This window comes from Schistocerca nitens, chromosome 4, assembly GCF_023898315.1.
Source record: "Schistocerca nitens isolate TAMUIC-IGC-003100 chromosome 4, iqSchNite1.1, whole genome shotgun sequence".
In the NCBI taxonomy this organism is placed as follows: Eukaryota; Metazoa; Arthropoda; class Insecta; order Orthoptera; family Acrididae; genus Schistocerca; species Schistocerca nitens.
Genome location: NC_064617.1, coordinates 307,344,069 through 307,357,072, shown reverse-complemented (window position 1 = coordinate 307,357,072; position 13,004 = coordinate 307,344,069). Strand labels below are relative to the sequence as shown.

Below are 13,004 nucleotides of genomic sequence, written 5' to 3'. Positions count from 1 at the left end.
GTTAGCACGACAAGATCCAGACGCATACTACAACGAGCCGGTGCGGCCCTGGTGCGCGAACACATACGGGTCACCAGGCAGGAGTTAGATAAGAACGCAAGGATGCTGCTTACTCAACACCTTCGATTGGCATCCTATCTCCCACCACACACATGGGAGTGGATCGACGGAAACACATATGCAAGCAGTGAGATCCACAAGAGAAAAGCCACGGAAAAACAATGTGGCAAGTTCACCAGACTGTCTGGAGCCCGGCAACATGCCGACCACACAACCAATGCCAAGACTGTCATCAATCTGGCAGGCAAAGAACTGGACGAGACCACAATATCAGTGCTGTCGAGAGGACTTAACTTTGCTCCAGTGCCCAGGACACTACCTAAGCGAGACATTATCAGCAGCATCGAGCAAGCCGTGCGCGGCCTCCCTACGGAGGCAGCTGAGGAAGTTAGGAGAGAGACGTGCAGGGTCCTGGAGAAGGCAAAAATGCCCAAGAACAACATAACGTCTGCTGAATGGAAGGCTCTTAAGGCCCTACGTGAGGATGAGGACACTGTCGTTCTAGCTGCTGACAAAGGCAATGCCACGGTGATACTGAGGAAAGAAGATTATTGGCAGAAGATAAACTCACTGCTACAAGATACTGCCTACAAGCAACTGGACAAGGACACGACATCTTCCGTGACTCGCAAGACCATCGCCTTGCTCAATGACTCTGGACTGGAAAAGGACGTCATCAGGAAGCTGTACCCCAGAGCACCGGCACCACCACGGCTATATGGGCTCCCTAAGATCCACAAAGACGGAGTTCCATTGCGACCCATAGTGAGCACCATCAACTCACCGACATATGGTTTAGCCAAGTACCTAGCACAACTGCTCAAACCGATCGTGGGTCACTGTGAGCACCATGTCAAGAACTCGGCGGAGTTTGTGAAGGTACTACAAGGCTTTCGCCTGGATAAAGAAGATCTTCTTGTCAGCTTTGACGTCACCTCACTCTACACACGAGTACCTCTGGAAGACTCCCTAGCGCTGCTCGAAACACGCTTTGGTGAGGACACAATAAAGCTGTTCCGGCATGTGTTAACAAACACCCACTTCAAGTGTGGAGGCAAATTTTATGAACAAGTGGATGGTGTAGCCATGGGGTCCCCCTTAGCTCCAGGCATCGCTAATCTTTACATGGAGCACTTTGAAGACATAGCCCTGGACACCGCCCCATTGAAACCTAAAGCCTTTTACAGATATGTGGACGACACTTTTGTCGTGTGGCCACATGGCAGAGAGAACCTGCAAGACTTCCTGCGACATCTCAACAGCATACACAGCAACATACAATTCACCATGGAGGTGGAAGAAAACGGAAGCTTGCCCTTCCTTGACATTCTAATCAAGAGGCACCCTGATGGCACCTTGGGTCACGCTGTGTATAGGAAGAAGACACATACGGATTTATACCTTCATGCACAGAGTTGCCACCACCCAGCACAACGCAACTCAGTGCTTAACACACTTGTGCACAGGGCCAAGTCAATCTGTGATGATGACAGCCTACCTGCAGAGTTACAACACCTAAGGAAGACCTTCCGCAGCAACGGTTATAATGAGACTCAAATCTCGCGCGCCCTACACAAGAGCAGGAAGGTAGACACACCAGAAGAAGAAGATGAGACCAGATGCCTGGCATTTCTACCATACGCGGGACCGCCAACAGCCAAGATTGCCTGCATTCTGGAGAAACACAACATCAAGACAATTTTTCATGCCCCAAGTAAAATTAAGGACATACTTGGCTCAGTCAAAGACCACCTAGGACTGCAGACTCCGGGCATATACAGTATTGAATGTGAATGTGGTACGAAATACATCGGACAAACGCAGCGCTGCGTCACGCAGAGGCGCTCGGAACACATTAGAAATGTACGCCTTGGTCAGACAGAAAAATCGGCGGTAGCGGAACATAGCCTTAACGAAGGACACACCTTCCTCTTTGAGGGTACGAAGAAGCTGTGTGACGCTAAAGGATTTTGGGATTCAGTCTTCAAAGAGGCTGTAGAAATTCGGTTGAACAGCAACCTGATCAATCGAGACACTGGTTTCCAACTCAGTACAGCTTGGAATCCCGCAATAACTAAAATTAGAAGAGAACGCGCCGGCACGATGACGGTAGCGGCCACAGACGTATTAGGAACCGGCAGGGACCCGATGCCCGGTCCGCGCCGCGAACCCCATGCCACTGGCGCGGCGGCCGATTCCGCAGGTACCTGATTGGTCGGCGCCCGGAATCAGTCACTGGTCTAGGAGCCTTTATAGGACCGCGCAACACAGCATCTTGACACTTCGCTTGAAGATGATGGGTACGAAACCCTTCGAAACGTTGCGAGAAGACGACGCCTTTACTCGGCTGATCACCCGAGAAGATTTCACGTATTATGAAATGTATTCGCAAATTGTGAATACAATTGTACACAGGTTCTGTGAGTTACAAGTAACATATGAAATATTAGTAACATACGAAAATTTGTACCTGACCAGGGCTCAAACCCAGATTTTCTGCTTGTGCAAGCCCTTACCTTAACCATTTTGGCTATCTGTGCACAACTCATGGCTGGACCCCAACTTCCGTATGTTGTAGTGCCTATGTCCCACAGTGCTTGCGTACAAATCATATGATTACCACACAGAGAGAGAAATTGGTTTTGCTCATCAGATTGCCTTGGCATGAAATACAGTTGGGCAGTGTCTGTATTTTACAGTGTCTGTATAGTTCAATGCAATGTTCCTTCCAACAGCAGTCAATCGTTGACAGTGGCTGTTCTTCGAACATGCATGCTTGTCTGAAGGAACATTGCATTGAACTGTACAGACACTGTAAAATACAGATACTACTCTACCACACTGTAATTCTGACAGAGACAGCAAAGGACTTCGAAGTGCAGTTGAATGGAATGAAGACTGAAGAGCATCTTGAAAGGAGGATATTAGATGAACATTAACAAAAGTAAAACAATGATAATGGGATGTAGATGAATTAAATAAGGTAGTGCTGAAGGGATTAGATTATGACGTGAGACATTAAAAGCAGTAGATGAGTTTTGCAGTTGGGGCAGTAAAATAACATGATGGCTTAAGTAGAGAGGATACAACATGTAGATTAGCAATGACAAGAGATGTTTTTCTGAAGAAGAGAAATTTGTTAACACAGAATATAAATTAAAGTGCTGAAAAATCTATTCTAAAAGCTTTCATCTGAGTGTAGCCTTTGTACAGAAGCGGATAGTGAATAATAGGTAGTTGATACAAGACGAGAATAGAAGCTTTTGAAATGTGCTGCTACAGAAGAGCGCTGAAAATTAGATTAGTAGCTTGTGTAACTAATGAGGAAATACTGAATAGAATTGGGGAGAAAATAAATATGTGGCATAACTTGACTGAAAGAAGGGATCGGGTGACAGGAAACTCTCTGAGATATCAAGAGATCACAAATTTAGTACTGGAGAGAAGTGTGGTGGGGAAGTTCATAGAGGGAGACTGAGAGATGTGTACACTAAGCAGGTTTCAAAGGATGTAGGTTACAGTAGATATTCAGAGATGAAGGGGCTTGCACAGTATAAAGTAGCATGGACATTGGGCAACTGTACGAAACCAGTCTTCAGACTGAAGACCACAACAATAATAGCTACAAACAGGCCTGACCTTAACAACAGTGTCAGTATGAAGACTGGGATTAATGATTTTGATGTCATTGTAATGGTAATTGTTACTTACAAGTTCACAAATTCATCAGGAATGATAGGAGAATTTTTATGCTGAACAGAGGAGGTAAGCAGTTGTTAGCAACCTATGTAGGCAGTGCATTGACATCATTTAGTTCAAATATGAAAAACATAGAGAAATTATGGGCAATGTGTAAACTGATTGTAAATCACTCTCTGGAGAAGTATGTGCCATGTACTTGTATTAAATATAGAAAGACCTTCCAGCATTTAATAACAATGTTCACAAAATACTGAGGAAGCAAGGATTTTTGCAATCTTGGCTTTAAAAAATGATGCAAAAATGTTGAAAGGCAAAACTTAGTAGAAGTCCATGTATCTGTAAGAAGACTGATGTGCACTGTTAGTGAAAGGTCATGCCAAAAACCAAGAAAGTTCTGCTCTTGCATAAAAACACTAAGTGGGTCAAAGATTTCCATCCAGTCATGTGTTGACCAATCTGGTGTGGCAGTAGGAAACAGCAGAAGGAAAGCTGAAGTTTTAAATTTTTTGTTTAAAAAATCATTGATACAGGAGGATCATATAGACACACCATCATTTGACCATGGTACAGATACTCATGTGGATGACAGAAATAGGCATGATTGGAACTGAGAAGTCACTAAAAAAGTTTCAAGTAAGTCATCAGGTTGGTTCAAATGGCTCTGAGCACTATGGGACTTAACATCTTAGGTCATCAGTCCCCTAGAACTTAGAACTAGTTAAACCTAACTAACCTAAGGACATCACACACATCCATGCCCGAGGCTGGATTCGAACCTGCGACTGTAGCAGTCGCGCGGTTCCGGACTGCGCGCCTAGAACCGTGAGACCACCGCGGCCGGCTAAGTCATCAGGTCCAGTTATTCTAAGTCAAATATAATAAATTTCCTTGAGACAGAAAGGCTTCTGCTCAAAGATGAACACAGATTTAGAAATAATTGCTCATGTGAATCTCAGCTTGTCTTTTTCTTACACAATATCCTGCAAATCATAGATGACAGGCAACATACGGATTCCACATGCCTAGATTTCCAGAAGTGCTTGACCCAGTGCCCCACTGCAGACTGTTAATGAAGGTCAAAGCACATGGAACAGGTTACCAGATAAATGAGTGCCCCGAATATTTCTTAAGTAAAAGAAACAATTACATTGACCCGGATAACAAGTATTCGTTAGAGACAATGCTCATGTTAGGAGTGTTCCAGGGAAGTGTGGCTGCGTGAGCAGCAATCTGAGTGTTTGCTGCTAAAGCTGTAGTGTACAGGGAAGTATCATCATCATGTGACTATAGGAACATACAGAATGATTTAACAGAATTTCTATTTGGTGTGATGAATAGCAGCTTGCTTAAAATGTAGAAAAATGTAAGTTAATGCAGATGAGTTGGAGAAGCTGTCCTGAAATGTTGGAGTAGGTGTTTGCTGCTTGATGTAGTCATGTCAATTAAATACCTAGGCATATTTTATAAATTTATATGAAATGTAACAAGCACGTAAGGTCAGTAGTAGGGAAGATGAATGGTTGACTTTGGTTTATTGGAAGAAATTTAGGGAAGTGTAGTTCATCTATAAAGGAGATCACATATAGAACACTTGTTCAGCCAGTTCTTGCATGCTGCTCAAATGTTTGGGATTACCACCAGCTCATAGTAGAAGGAGGTACTGAATCAATTTACACAAATGCTGCTAGATTAGTTACCTGCATGTTCAATCAACAAGCATGTATTATGGAGATACTTCGTGAAATGAACTCGAATGAGAATCCTTATTTTTAAACACTATTGAGAAAATTTAGAGGACTGGCATTTGGAATTGACTGCAGAATGATTCTACTGGGGGCACTGATGTACATTTCATGGTAGGACCACAAAGACAAGATGAGATGCATTGGGGCTTTATGGAGGCATGTAGGCAATCATTTTTTTCTCACTTCATTTGTGAGTGAAACAGGGAAGGGAATGACTAGTAGTGATGTAAGGTATCCTCCACCATGCACCATGTGATGACTTGTGGTGTATGGATTTAGATGTAGTTATAGATATAAGTAAAGGAGGTGGCAACTTTGAACCATGGGAGGATACTGGGAAAATGCAGTCAGTTTACAAAGGAGTTTGCTCTCAAAGCCCTTGTGCTACCCACCCTAAAAGTGTGTGAACAAAATTTCAGATAGATCTAACAGGGGATATGGAACACATTAAAAGAAAGGCATCATGAATGGTATCAAGGTTCTTTAACACATGGCAAATCACAAAAATGCTGAGAAACTGAAATGGCAAACACTTGCAGATGGACACCAACTATCCTGTGAATGTCAACATATAAAGCTCCAAGAACTAGTATTAATTGACTTATCTAGAAATGTACTACAGCATCTTATGTATCACTCCCATAGGGACTATGAATACAAGATTACTCTAATCACCACATGTACAGGGTCATATAAGAAGTAGTCTTCACATTCTCCATATATGAGTGTAAGGGGAAGAAATCCTGTTAATGGTATAATGGAAATACTCTCTGCCATAGTATAGGTTTCAATATAGATACAAATAAAGAAGATGCTGGAGATATGTAGTCTAAAGCTAGCAGACAACGTTTCTGAGTATCTTGCCTTATAAGGGACAGTTGACAACTCTCCAAAATAGACTTATTTGTAGTTTCTACTTGTAACAGACACCAAAGTTACATAGAAGTATTAACAGCTTTCATGAACCCACACACAGGAGAGTTGCCTATACTGTACTGGCTCCTATCTTTTACCTCTACTACAAAATTCTTACTGCAGTATCTGATATTCAGTGAGGGCAGTGTAAACTACACACTTTTGGAGCTTGTTGTCAGCGTTTTCATTTAACTTTTGTGTATGTGGTGAAGAGAATTATTGTTGTAATTACAACGTAATGATTTATTCATGGGCAGATATACATGACATAATCTTAGTTTCCTGACAGTCATGAACCTGTATTCATTTTGGTTCATTTGTAGGAAAATGACAAAGAAAATATGATGATGTTGCCTGTAATGTATTAGGCCTACTTACTCCAAGTTCCCAATATAGCACTGGTACTACGGAAGAAACTTGTTCATAAAGGAAGTTTTAAAACATTCACATAGTGTTGTTGGTGCAATCTAATGTTTAGAAATGATGCGGTGAATTTTCTAATGATTCCTTTATTATAAGTTATTAATTAAATAATTATTTTGTATTAGAGTATGGCAACAGAAACGTACAGATGAATTACATTCAGATGTAATACTATGTTGAAAGGGGGATCATGGGTTAAATGAATGTGCACATGTATAAATCACATAGGATGTATGAAAACCTGCCTTCTGCATTGCAGAATGAAATGGATTGCCCCTTAATTTCAGTGGAGAAGAAGCCATGGCAGCAAAAAAATGGGCTGAAAGTGTCCATCCAAGAAATATCACTGGATCTGAGGGAAATTATGAAAGCTCCATCTTGAACTTCAAGGTCTAGCCAAAGAGGCTGTGACCTGCTGAGCATCTCACGCAAAACGAAAGCTAACCAAAACAGAGGAAAAGAAATCTAGAACTACAACTGCTCCTGTGAAAAGGAAGTGTTTTGAAAACTCATCAGGCAAGCCACAACAGAAACGCATTCATAGAACAGAGGACAGATATTGTGAGTTGTGTGAGGAAGATCAGATGGAAGAAATGATAAAATGCATGACATGCAAAATGTAGATTTTTGCAAAGTGTACAGGGGTGGGGAAAAGACTGTGGAAATTGTATTGAAATACCTGCAAATGGTGATGTAAGGGCTAAAACATGGGAATTTCTTAGATTTAGACTGATTATCGAAAGTAGTTGCCTGAGCTGATGGAGTTGGTGCAGGATAGGGAAGGACACAAGGATGGGGTAGGCAGGACAGAGACAGGTCTTTGGACAGATGACTTCCTGGCCGCACAACTGGATGAAAAGCGTGCAGAGGGTCCAACAAAAAGAGACTGTGAAGAGGAAGAGGGGAGAACCTGATGGGGAAGAAAGGGAGAGGGGTAAGGGGGAGTGGAGAAATCAGAGAAAGGTGAAGATGAGCAGGGAAAAAGGGAGGGGAGAGAAAGAAGGGAGCAGGGCTGAAAAGGGGGAGAGGGGAGGGGGTGATAGAGGATTCCCACATGGCAGAAGGGGGAGGGGTATGGAGGAAGAGTAGTGGGAGAAGCAGGACATGCTCTGGACAGAGAAGGAGTGGTGCATACAGAAGAGAGCAGGGAAAAGTCAGAGTGAGGCAGTGGGAACAGGTTAGTGGAGGTCTATCCTCCATAACCTCAGTACCTATTCCCAAACCTACTTCACTGGTCCTTTGTGTAGACAAAGGCTGTATCACAGTGGTTATGAATTGTAGTGACTATGTGGCTGTGGGTCTCTGCCAAGTTTCCAACAGTTCTGTGTATAAACCAATTGTAGTGACTATATGGCTGTGGGTCTCTGCCAAGTTTCCAACAGTTCTGTGTATAAACCATACAACCACAATCCCATCCCAGAAGTCCAACATGATCTCAAGCAGCTTCTCAAGGCATTAGGTCCATCCTAAAACCTGACACCTTAATCCATCTCTCCTCACACCAGCAACCCCCACACTCTTACCTTTTACCTAATCCTCTGAACTCCACAGACCCAGCCTCAAAGGTCTCCTTACTGATCATTCCCTTTGGGCTGGGTACAATGCTCCCACAGAATGAACCTCTGTCTCGTTGACCAGCACCTCCAAACTATTGTCCATAACCTCCCATCCTACATGCAAGACATTGCTCACTTTCTTCTCAATTTGTCCCATTACCACCAAACTCCTTGTTGGACACTATGGATATGACATCCTTGAACACCAGCATCCTCCATGCCCATGGCCTTGTGGTCATGGAACACTCCTTTTTCCATTGTCCTCCTGATATCAAATCCACCACCTATTTGCTAATCCTTCTAGCCAGTCACACCCTGACCCACAATTATTTCACTTCTGAAAACCAAATATAAAAGAAATATTTGGTGCAGCCATGGGTACTTACATGCAATCATCTTGTGCCACCTTATTTATGGGCCATCTGGAGGACTCCTTTCTATCCAGTCAGCACATAAAACCCCTTGTCTGCTTCCAATTCACTGATGATATTTTCATGATCTGGGCTCATAGCATGGGCAGCCTTTACTCTTTCCTCCACAACCTCAACACTTATTCACAGATGTGCTTAACCTGGTCCTCTCAATTCATCAAGCCACCTTCCTAGGTGTTGATCTCCACCTCTCAGGCTGCTCCATAAATATGTCTGTCCATATTGAGCACAGCAACCACCAACAGTTCCTCCAGTTTGACAGTTTTCACCCATTCGAAGCCAAAAAGTCTCTTTGTGACAGCTGTGACATCTGTGGACTCTGCATCTGCAGTGGAAAGCAGGAGTTATCAAAATACACTGACAACCTTACCAAAGCCTTTACTGACAGACAATATCCTATCCACTTAATACATAAACAAGTGTCCCTTGCCATCTGCTCCTCTGATATGAATGAACGTGTTACCCAGCCCCTGACCAGGACTCATTCGGTAACCCAGTATCATCCTGGCTTTGAAAAGCTCAACCACATCCCCTGCCAGCACTTCGACTATCTTTCATTCTGCCCTGAGATCAGGGATATCCTACCCAATATACTATAATACTATCCATGACCTCTAAAGTAGCTTTCTGTTGCCCAACTAACCTAAAGAATATGCATGTCTATCCCTTTTCCAATCCTGCTCCTAATCCTGCAAGCCATGGTTCATACCCTTGCAGTCGGCCAAGGTACAAGACATGTCCCACACACCCACGTATCACTTCCTACTTAGTCCAGTTATAGGCATTTCCTAACAGATGAAAGTCAGGGCTATGTGTGAAAGTAGCCATGTTATCTATGCTGCAGTTACTGTACAGCATTCTATGTGGGCATGACAAATAACCATATGGCTGCTCACATGAATGGCTACTAGCAAACTGTGGCAAATCACAAACTTGACCGCCCAGTTACTGAACATGCTGCACATCACATCATAAATGACTTCAACAGGTGCTTCACCCAAGGGCCCATTCGGAGACTCCCTTCCAGCACAAGTTTCTCTGAACTGTGCTGATAGGAATTGCTCCCAACACATCCTGCTCTCTCACAATCCCTCTGGCCTAAACCCTCGCTAAACTATTCCTGCTGCCTCACCTTGCCTATTCCCTACTCTCTTCTGTTCACATCACTGCCCAGATCATGCACTGCCTTCTCCCACCACTCTTTATCTACCCCTCCCCCCATGTAGGCATTTTCCCTACTGCACCCCCTCTCTCACCCCCACCCTTCCCCCCTCTCTCCCCCCTCCCCCTCTATCACTCTTCTCTCCACATTTTTCAACCCCACTCCCTTATCTCTCCCTCCCTTTCTCCATTTTCATCTTTACCTTTCTCTCCTTTTTCCCCATCCACTTATTCCCCTTAAGTTTCATATGCTCCCACTCTCCTTTCCTATATCTCTATTTGTTGCACCTTCTGTACTCTTTTCGTCTCACCATGCAGTTGTGAAGTCATTTGCCCAAATTCCTGCTCCTTCCCTGCTAGCCTCTCCTTGTGTCCTTCCCTATCCTGTCCCCAACTCCATTAGCTCAGGCATCTGCTTTCAATAATTGAACATCAATGAACAGTTTTGTCATGGCCGCAGCAGTGTGCATGTGGGTGTCCATGTGGTTGTGTGTGTGAATATGCATGCTACTTCTAGAAAAAAGGTAGTGCTTGATAGTATGTGTGAACACTGTTTTCTGTTATGTGTCTCTATGCTTCATGCATCAAGCTGCTGTAGGTGAGTGGTTGCATTTCTCTTATTTTACATAAAATTTGGCAACAGCAGCTTGATGTAGATTTGTAGCAGTTTTATTGTAAATGAAAAGGCTTGTTCTTCACAATTTCCTGTTTTTATTTGCTATTCATCATGGTTAAGAGTATTTCTTTGTCGGTATTTTGTGTATGTCAATTTTTTATAAGTTTTTTATCTATTTATCTATTTTATCTTATTTCATTTTTTTATTGATTTTGTTTGTGAGTTTGGGGGTTGGGGGTTGCATATTGTATCTGCAAGAGGGAAGATTAGAGCTTAGCATGCCATCAGTGGTGGAATTATTAGAGATGATACTCTAGCTTGGATAGGACAAGAACAATGGGGAAGCAAGCTGCCCATGTCCTTTTGAAAGGCAAACTTCAGAAAGTCTGAGTCCATGTGGTGGAATTGGAATTAGGATCATGCTCCTCCTGCATATGAATTCAGTATTCACTGCACCATCTTGTTAAGCAGGACAGGGAGAAACATATGCTACTCAAAGAATAGTAATGCACTTTCCTGTGATTCAATTCAAAGTGTGCTTATGTTTGAATAAATACTTTAACACATGTTACTGGCACTAATTTTATAATGTAGATAGTGTCCTCCTTTATGTTAAGAAACTGTGAAAGCTCAGTTTTTGCATTCCAACATTACTGTAATAAGATTCGCTAACTTTCATTGTTGCAGATTCTGGTATAAAGCTGATCAAAGAGACTTTTAATTATTATGAAGAGATAAATGTCCGAAAGACATTGTGGAAGAGACTGCCATTATGTTTCATTTGCAGTGAGTTTTCATGTGTATGTGACAGTTTTAAATGAAGTGAGTGTTTTAAAGACAAAACGAAATGAAATTACAAAAATCATCTTATTAATGGATTGAGAAAGTGACATTTTCTTTTATTTTACAAAACAACGAATTGTTGAAATGGAGAAATTTATTTTTGTTATTCCTTTATTCCTCATCTTCTATGACTGTCATAATCCATGGCTGTTTCAGTGAAGTGAAATAAACTTTTCATGAACTAAGACATGGTTCCTGAAATGACATTACTGAAATAAATATAATAAAAGAAGAATTGTGCTATGTTGAATGAACTGAAATTGAGAGTTTAATGTACTAGTACTTTGGTGCTATCCTCTGAAATCTGTCACAAATGTTTTGTGTTTCATTGTCTTTTGTTGGAAACCAGCATGACACATGCTTTGCAAAAAAAACTCTTCTGTATGATTTGAAATTTGTGTTCAGAAATTTCTGACTGGTATAATTTTGAACAAAGCTTTCTTCCTGATCATGTTAATGATGAAACAATAAGAAACAGTCAGTTCAAACTGAGAAACACCAAGTATTTGTGATAATTTCTAGTTGTACAGTTAACTAGTGTACTATAAAATAATAATTTATTACATTTGATACAACTTAGAACTAGAAATTACATCTGAAAATGTCTGGATAATTCAAAATATTTCACATTTTTTTTAGAACTTCTCAGCTGTACAACACCTTAGAACAGAGACAAACTTCAGAAACTAACTTCATGAACCCAAATAAGTTTGTGAGAAAATTTCATTCATACATATCAGCCTAGAATTCCAATTATTTGAAAAGGTGAACCATTACTTGAAATTGTTTCCAAAAGTGCTTTAATTACAATATTAACATTCCATTTTCTAAAATAATTATTATTGATGTATATTCTGATATGGTGATAATCCTTGTGTAAAGAATGTTGACATTCACAATGGGCTGCATCAGTTTGTTTTCATTAATAAAAAATTTAAGCTTTGAAAATGTAGTGCAAAACATTAAGCAATGCTGTAAGAGGTAGCCTTTTATAATTTTAAACAAAACAAAGCTTATTAAGTTCATGACAAAAACTGGGAATAGAGTTATGTTCAAGTTGAAAGGTTCCAAAGCTTTACACACTGTCAGTGTAATGTTATTGCTGGAATTATTATTTTACAGTATTATATTATTTTGAACTGTTGCTTCAGATACTGTTTAGGTAGTTCAGTAATATGCCACTTACAGTTCAATATTTAATAATGCTCTCCTTGGAAAATAGCAGTTTTTTTCAAAAATGTACTATCCTGCATTATGGTGTTCCACTGATTCCTTCAAACTTATCTCATTTAAAAGAGCACTGATTAGAGCATTATTGTTTGAAATTGTATTATTCATATGGGGATATTAGTTTTTGTTTTAAACAAAGGTGTAAATCACTTGACACACAAAGTTTCTCCACCTTCTTGCTTGGTTGTGTCTGGAACAGTACTTTACCCTATGTGTTGTTTATTGTAGAAAGCCTAATTTAGAGAAAGCCAATGATCACTTAAAACAAACATGCAGCTTTTAAATTTTGTTTCATCTAATGTGATTTTTAATATAAACATTC

General features: G+C 41.2%; 1 protein-coding gene across 1 annotated transcript in view; it reads left to right on the top strand.

Moving 5' to 3' along the window:
* Positions 1 to 11,501, top strand: part of LOC126253138 (potassium voltage-gated channel subfamily KQT member 4) — a 1,084,963-nt gene extending 1,073,462 nt beyond the window's left edge. The window contains exon 15 of the mRNA XM_049954282.1: positions 11,297 to 11,501. The gene's annotated coding sequence lies outside the window, so the exon portion shown is untranslated. The remainder of the gene's footprint in view (positions 1 to 11,296) is intronic.
* The last annotated feature ends 1,503 nt before the right edge of the window (positions 11,502 to 13,004 follow it).